The 7132-nt window shown below is 36.5% G+C and overlaps 1 pseudogene; it reads right to left on the reverse strand.

The window, feature by feature from the left end:
* Positions 484-5602, reverse strand: LOC110260581 (annotated as a pseudogene).

Here is a 7132-nt window from a genome sequence, read left to right on the forward strand (position 1 = left end):
CTTTTACTTGTCTTTGATTGGTTCCCTCCACTTTTTCCCTCAAAACCCTTTCAGAACTTGCACCACTCCTCTCAAACCTCATCATCACTCAAACTCTACTCTTATTCTCAACAGATGTCAGTCTCCTACTTTATACTTTATCAAGGAAAAAAGTTTCTCTCTTTATCTCTCTACATCCTTACCCACAAAATCTATTTTCCATATGGAAAAGTAACTAAAAATTATTTTTATTCAAAGAAAAACAAAGTGCCAATATTTAAATTATTTTCATTTGCTTGAGAGGCCATACCCCATTTGGTAGCTTCAGATATGAAAATTGACCAGATCTGATCAGAATAATTGTAGACAACAGGTATTCCAGTCTTTGTACTCCTGCCTAGATGGGGGCTGGATCAAAAACTATCTATTCCACAATTACTGCTTATAAACTATATGTACACTTTAAATTCTGACACAGTACAATTAGAACACACAGTGTCACTTTCAAGTTGAAAAAGACAATGCATCTTGGATCACTGAGATGGAGAGGGAGCTGCTGAGACTTCATTCTCTAAAACTAACATCTTCTGAGTCTTCACTTTCACTTTCATCAAGACAGAGATCCTCTGGCTCACACCTCAGGAACACCATAGTTGCTACCTTGGAGGGTCTGGGCTCTGCACCTAGAAACAATCCAAGCCAACTTCTTGTAGTATTCAAGACACAATATTCAGCTAGTCATTTATAAAATACTTCCCTCCAGTAAAAGAACTCAGTATCATTAATTTTTGAGTGCTTTATAACAAGGAGGAGAATTTGTGATAATTTAATGAACTACTTTTCTACTTAGAGATTGAGAAGGTACAAAGCTAATACAGATGGCTTTGCTTTTGAAAAGACTAGTAGAAAATTGCAAGCTTTCAGCTAAGCTTCCAGTTTATCAAGACAATATTTCTTTCCTTTCTGAAATATGAAGTATATTAGTCTTATGTAAGCAAAAAAAAAGTTTAATACAGCAGTATGTTCTCTTTCATAGCTCTGAATTTTTTCCACAATTATTTTCTCCCTTCATTTTCTGTCAGATGCAATGCGTTTACATTGACTAGTCCAAATTATTTCATGAGTAAATGAAATGTTGCATTCTTCTTCAACTATTACGGCAGCCAGCAAAAACAACAGACTCCAATGCAAAGCAGATTTTAGGCTTCATAAAAGCCAAGGATCTGTCCAAAATATTAACAACTGGGATAAAAGTTTATGTGCAAGTTTGAAAATAAAAAAAAAAAAAGTTGGTTAAATCCATTAAATCTTGACATGTCTCTGTCTTCAGTGCATAATGGCTGCACTGGTTGGAACTGCTGTTCTTATTCCAGGTAGAGTTTCAACAGCTCAGAGCACTGGACTGCCAAGACCTATGGCCCCAAATCCTTCACTAGGTGGGAAATGCAGCATCTGGCCAGAGAAGGCTGAGAACAGAGGAAGCCAATGGACTCTTTCCTTGGTCAGGGACCCACCCTCTCGACAGTGCCCACAACAAGCCTCCAGGCCTCCACTGCCTCTGCCATCTATCTCCTCCTCAGTCTGTTAACCCAGCTTCGGGCCACTGTCCCGGCCCACCCTTCTACTGGTAGCACCTCCTTCTGAAAACTCTGATCTCCCAGCTGCTCTGGGGCGATGCCATGCCATCAGCAGAAGCTGAAGCAAACCTGTTCCTATTCATCATCTCTTTAAGTTCTAAAGTTACAAATTGTTCTTTGATTTTTCTTTTTTCAAAAAATCCTATTTTTGTTTCATAAGCAGATTATTTTTTCTTATACCTTCTGTTTTTAGAAGGAGAGCTGATGGACAAGGATGGTTAATCATCAAATTTATGGTATTTCTAAATTAGTTTTAGTTAAATTTTGGTATTTCTAAAACATCAGACAACATTATAGGCATACTTATATATATGGTCTGGGGGGGGCATATATCGTTTTTGTATCAGGATATCTTTTTTGGCTTCACTTTCAAAATATGATCAGAATTTGAACTCCCTAGCTGCTATCATCCTAATCCAGTGACATCATTTTAGTCCAGGACACTACCATCTGTCATATGGATTGAAACAATGTAGCAAATGAGAAAAGCCAATCTGGATTTACCCTGATGCCTGAAATCTGCCCAATAGCTGACTTTAGCCCCACCCCTATGCTTGTTAACATTTGTAGGAGAAGTCCTATCTAACGCTTGTACCAGCTATTGAGTAAATACCTAGCAGTCATTATAAGGAATAGGCATTCAGTTTCCCCCCAGATCTAAATCTGACCCAACATTCTTTTGCCACCTTAATATGTGCCCACCAGCCCCTTAATGTCTTTCCATGGCTTCCTTCTGTAGAAAGGTATGGACCACTGACAACCAGGTACTCTATGGCAAGAAAAAGGGGGTGTGGACTAGAAAATAGGAAACCCTCTTTGATAGAAGAGAATATCTTTAGTACATGAACCTCTACTGACAGGAATGATCTTGGTGGATGTTTCATAGTTTTGTCAAAATAAGTGCAGTAAACCTTGAGTTTATCAGCCTCCTCTTCCTTATTGTGTGGGTACCATTCCTATTTTCACTCTCAGCAAACCCATAAGGAAACCTGTGAACCACATGGTCCTGACAGTGGAGAGCTGATCCAGTTCTAAGATTAGGAACTTATCCTTCAACAGTCAACCATAAGCACCTTTAATGTCACTGATAGAATGGGTCTTTGGAGTATATGAAATACAACTTTCAAGACTCCCACAGTAACCTGGGGAGGCTTCACGGTGAGCTTTATTTGGATTGCCACTGGACCTAATTGAAAATGCATGCCCCCATCTCCACCTCAATTTTTCTAACCATAGGAGAGGACTGCCAACAATTAGGTTATGCCCATTCTCAACCATTTGCACTCTTTCCCCAAAGAATCTTGAAGTTCCTCATGTGAACCCTTAACCTCATCTTATCCCAAGCTACCTACTACTCCATTAGTACCTCTAGTTTTTAATCTCCTTCCCTTTTCTCTTTTTATTATTCTTAAGTAGTACTCTTGCTTTATTCTCATAAATGCTTTTTGCCTTAAGTTCTGTTTTGTCTGATATTAGTTTGGCTAGATCAACTTTCTTTCAGTTATTTTTTGAATGATATATCATCTATCTTTTAGCTATCTATTTCCTCATCCATTTCTGTGTGGTTTTATTTTAGGTGGTTTTATTTTTATTGAATTTGGGTGCTAACATTTTTATTCTATTTAATATGATAAAATGTGTCTGGTAAAATTAACCCGATTTTATTTATTATGTTTACTAATATATTAGGATTTTATTACAATCCTATTTTGTCATTTCTGTTTATCCAAAGTTTTTCTTCAATTCATTCACTACTTATTTTCCATTTGATAGTTTTATTTTTCCTTTTTTTCTCTGATGATCTTAAAGCTGTAGATTGCATTTTTATTCTTTTATGATGACTTCTGCTAAAATTTTGACAGGTATAGAAAACTATGAGTTTTAGCAAAATTTAACAGTACCCCCAACCAATCACATCACCTTTCACAATCTATACAACAGTAAATTTTTAGTTTTAACTTTATTCTTAATTTTAAATCCACACACAAAATAACTTTTTATTGTCAGTAAATTTCATTTAATATTTTGCCATTTGCTTGCATTTGGAACAGAAGATATGAACTGTCTTGAGTGGAAGCCTTTTATATATGAACATGTGTAAGTCTCTCCCCACTGTTCTGTAGGGGTACCAGTGCTGTTAACAAATTTTCAAAGGGGAATATTATCAGAAGATTAAGAACCACTCACCTCCAGCATAAAATCCAAGTCCATTTTTATGGCATACAAGGTTCTCCAGGACCTGCCCTTACCAGTCCCCTCTGGGCTTCTGCCACTCCTTGTTGGACTAGTCAAATTCTAGCAAAACTGAACTTCACAGGAGCACAAACATACACACACTCATGTGCATGCACACACACACACACATACACACAGTGTACCTACTATGCCGGTCCTCATATCTGTGCATTTGCTCACAATGGCCCTGTCCAGAATGACTTTCCCCTCCACACTTCCCCCATCTCCATCCCTGGAATTCACTAAATCCTCCTTGCCCTTTAAAAAGCATCTCTAACTTCAGTTCCTAAAAGCATTTTTCTCGGATTAGCCACCACCATCACATTGCTGGGCCTGCCATAGTTCCTTATATTTTACTGTGCTCTGACTTATATTTATAGACTATACCTGTTGCCCACATAAGACGAACAGTCACATAACTGTAGTAACTGTGGTTTGTGTTTGTAGACTCTCAGTACCTGGCACAGTGCCTGACATATAGTATGTACTGAATATATATTTGGAGGAAATAACAAAAGAGAAGAACCATGCTCTTACTTAAGGGTAAAAAGCAATTAAGCTAAATACTTTCAATTAAGATTAGGGTTTATCTATAGCTTCAGAATTAGCCAAACATAAGAAACACCAGTGAGACTCTTAATGAAGAAACTAGAACTCAGTGATTTCATTGGAAAATAATACTTTAATTAGAAAATAATCCATTTATTGTAAAAAGTAAATGTGTACATACATACACACAAACACATATTTTTGTTCCATTTTTCTAAAAAATAACTTCTGAGTTCTGAGGAAAAGCTGGCTTAGGAGATGCAATTGATAGATCCTAACCTGGGGAAGGGACAGGGGAGCTTGCAGGGTAATGGAGGAAAAATGGGAAATACTAATCTGACTCCACTGAGGAAGAAAGAACTTCAATCCAGGAAAAGAATATAATGACCTATCAACATGCCATTTATAAAATAGAAGATAGTCAAGAAAAATATGGAGAACAGCTAACATTTTATACAAGAAATACAGATATGGATATTAAATTTGAATAATAGAGCAAAATTGGTCATCAAGATTATAATATAAACATTCTGAAATTTAAAATAACAGAGGTGAGAAATAGAAAAAATTAGAAAATATGTCTGGTATTAAATGAACAAGCTAAAATCAATACTGGACTATGTCCTAATAAAAGCCTTAAATTTCAAGGAAGAGAAAAGAATTCTCCAAACCTCAAAAGCAGAAGGAAAGTGAATAGATTGCTACCAGAAAACCAGGCTTAAGAGTGCTTCAGACCACCAGATATAGCAGATTGACATCTCCAAAAGTCTGAAAGAGAAAGCAGGTGATCTAAGACTGTACTCTCAAATTGTCCCTACTGCATGGTGGCTATGTGAAGACAAGTCAGTTTCCAACATCTTTTCCACTCATATATTTTTCTTCAGAAAACAGTAGAGTATGATACTTAGAACATCAATAACTAAAAGATTACAGGAAAACTCAAAATAACATCTTTGGATGTCTCAAAAACCACTCACTTTAGTATATCACAAATAACAAAGAGGAAAGGATAAAAAATAATCATTTAAAAGGGTAAAAAAAACAAATATTCAGAAGGAGGAGTTGGTATGCAATTTAAATAACTTCAGTAATTTTTGGAGCAAAGTCAACTTTAAAAAACATCAGTTACAGAAGTTCCCGTCCTGGCTCAGCAGTGACGAATCTGACTAGTATCCATGAGGATGAGGATTCAATCCCCGGCCTCACTCAGTGGGTTAAGGATCCATCATTGCCTTGAGCTGTGGTGTAAGTTCCAGACGTGGCTCAGATCCCATGTTGCTGTGGCTTATAGTGTAGACTGGCAGCTGCAGCTCCGATTTGACACCTAGCCTGGGAACCTCCATATGCTGTAGGTGCAGCCCCCCCACCCTGAAAATCAATCAATCAATAAATAAATGTTAATTCTTCATATAGAAATCATAAAGAATATGGCAGGATAGACAATATTTTAAAAAACATAAAATATATGATATTTTAAAATATTGGGAATGTTCAGGAAGATACAATTTACGTATGACGTCAGTGGACAATTTATTTATTTTGTAATTATGTGCCAGATACAAAGTGAAGAACTGCACTAGACAATGAGAATATAGTGATGAACATTTGAAAATGACAGCTATCCTCTCAAGGAAGATAATAATTGATTTAGACAAATACTAGTGGCAAAGTGATACAAAGGATAAAGAGAATGCTATGAAGGGTATAAAAAGGAGCATTAATATTTCTGGCATTACCAAGGGGGAGGGGGAGGGAGTAGGTTGGATTGGGATCTTGGGGTTAATAGATGCAAACTATTGCCTTTGGAATGGATTAGCAATGAGATCCTGCTGTGCAGCACTGGAAACTATGTCTAGTAACTTATGATGGAGCATGATAATGTGAGAAAATAGAATGTGTACAGGTATGTGTAAATGGATCACTATGCTGTACAGTAGAAAAAAATTGTATTGAGGGAATAACAATTAAAAAAATAATATTTCTGGCATTACAGATGAAACCTGAAATTGGGTTTTAAATTTTTTGTAAGAAATCCCAGAAATAGAGCAGTTACCATCTGAATGATACTGAAACATAAAAGAAAAACATAAATAGGAAATGCATCAAATTCTTACCCTCCCTCTGCCTTTCAGCCTTCATTGCCTTAAGGCGCTCCATTTAAACTTGCTTACATATCATCCTGTCTCTTCCCCCACTTTCATGACACATGCATAGACCTGCACACACGGACACATACACTCATTCACCTAGAATATTATTTCATCTAGAGTGTATCTGTCTATGCTGTCAATCACTTGTCACACTTATAATCACTGACTTCTGGATCAGCAGTCTCCAGGACCCAAAACCCTTCTTGAGGACAGAAAGTATCCTTGATTCTACTTTTTACCAGAAGAAAACCCTTCTCTCAGTAGAAACTCTTTTTCTATCCAGGTGGGCCTATATCCATTATAATCTATTTAAATTCCCTCCAACACACACACACCACTCAAGACAGGTGAAATTCAAATTCTGAGTTGAGTTCTTGGCATTTCTGCTTCAGACCTTGGGATAATAAAAACAAAAGCTTACTTGTCTTCTTGGAATAGGACTGGAGAGATCTTTTTTATTCTTTTCTATATCTCATAGGAATAAAAACAAAACATAAATTACCACTCTGCACATTATCTTGCCATATTTATTTGACTCATTAATGAAACTGTTAGAGGAAATAAATTTTTTCAGTGAGAAAA

This window comes from Sus scrofa, chromosome 5, assembly GCF_000003025.6.
Source record: "Sus scrofa isolate TJ Tabasco breed Duroc chromosome 5, Sscrofa11.1, whole genome shotgun sequence".
NCBI lineage: Eukaryota > Metazoa > Chordata > Mammalia > Artiodactyla > Suidae > Sus > Sus scrofa.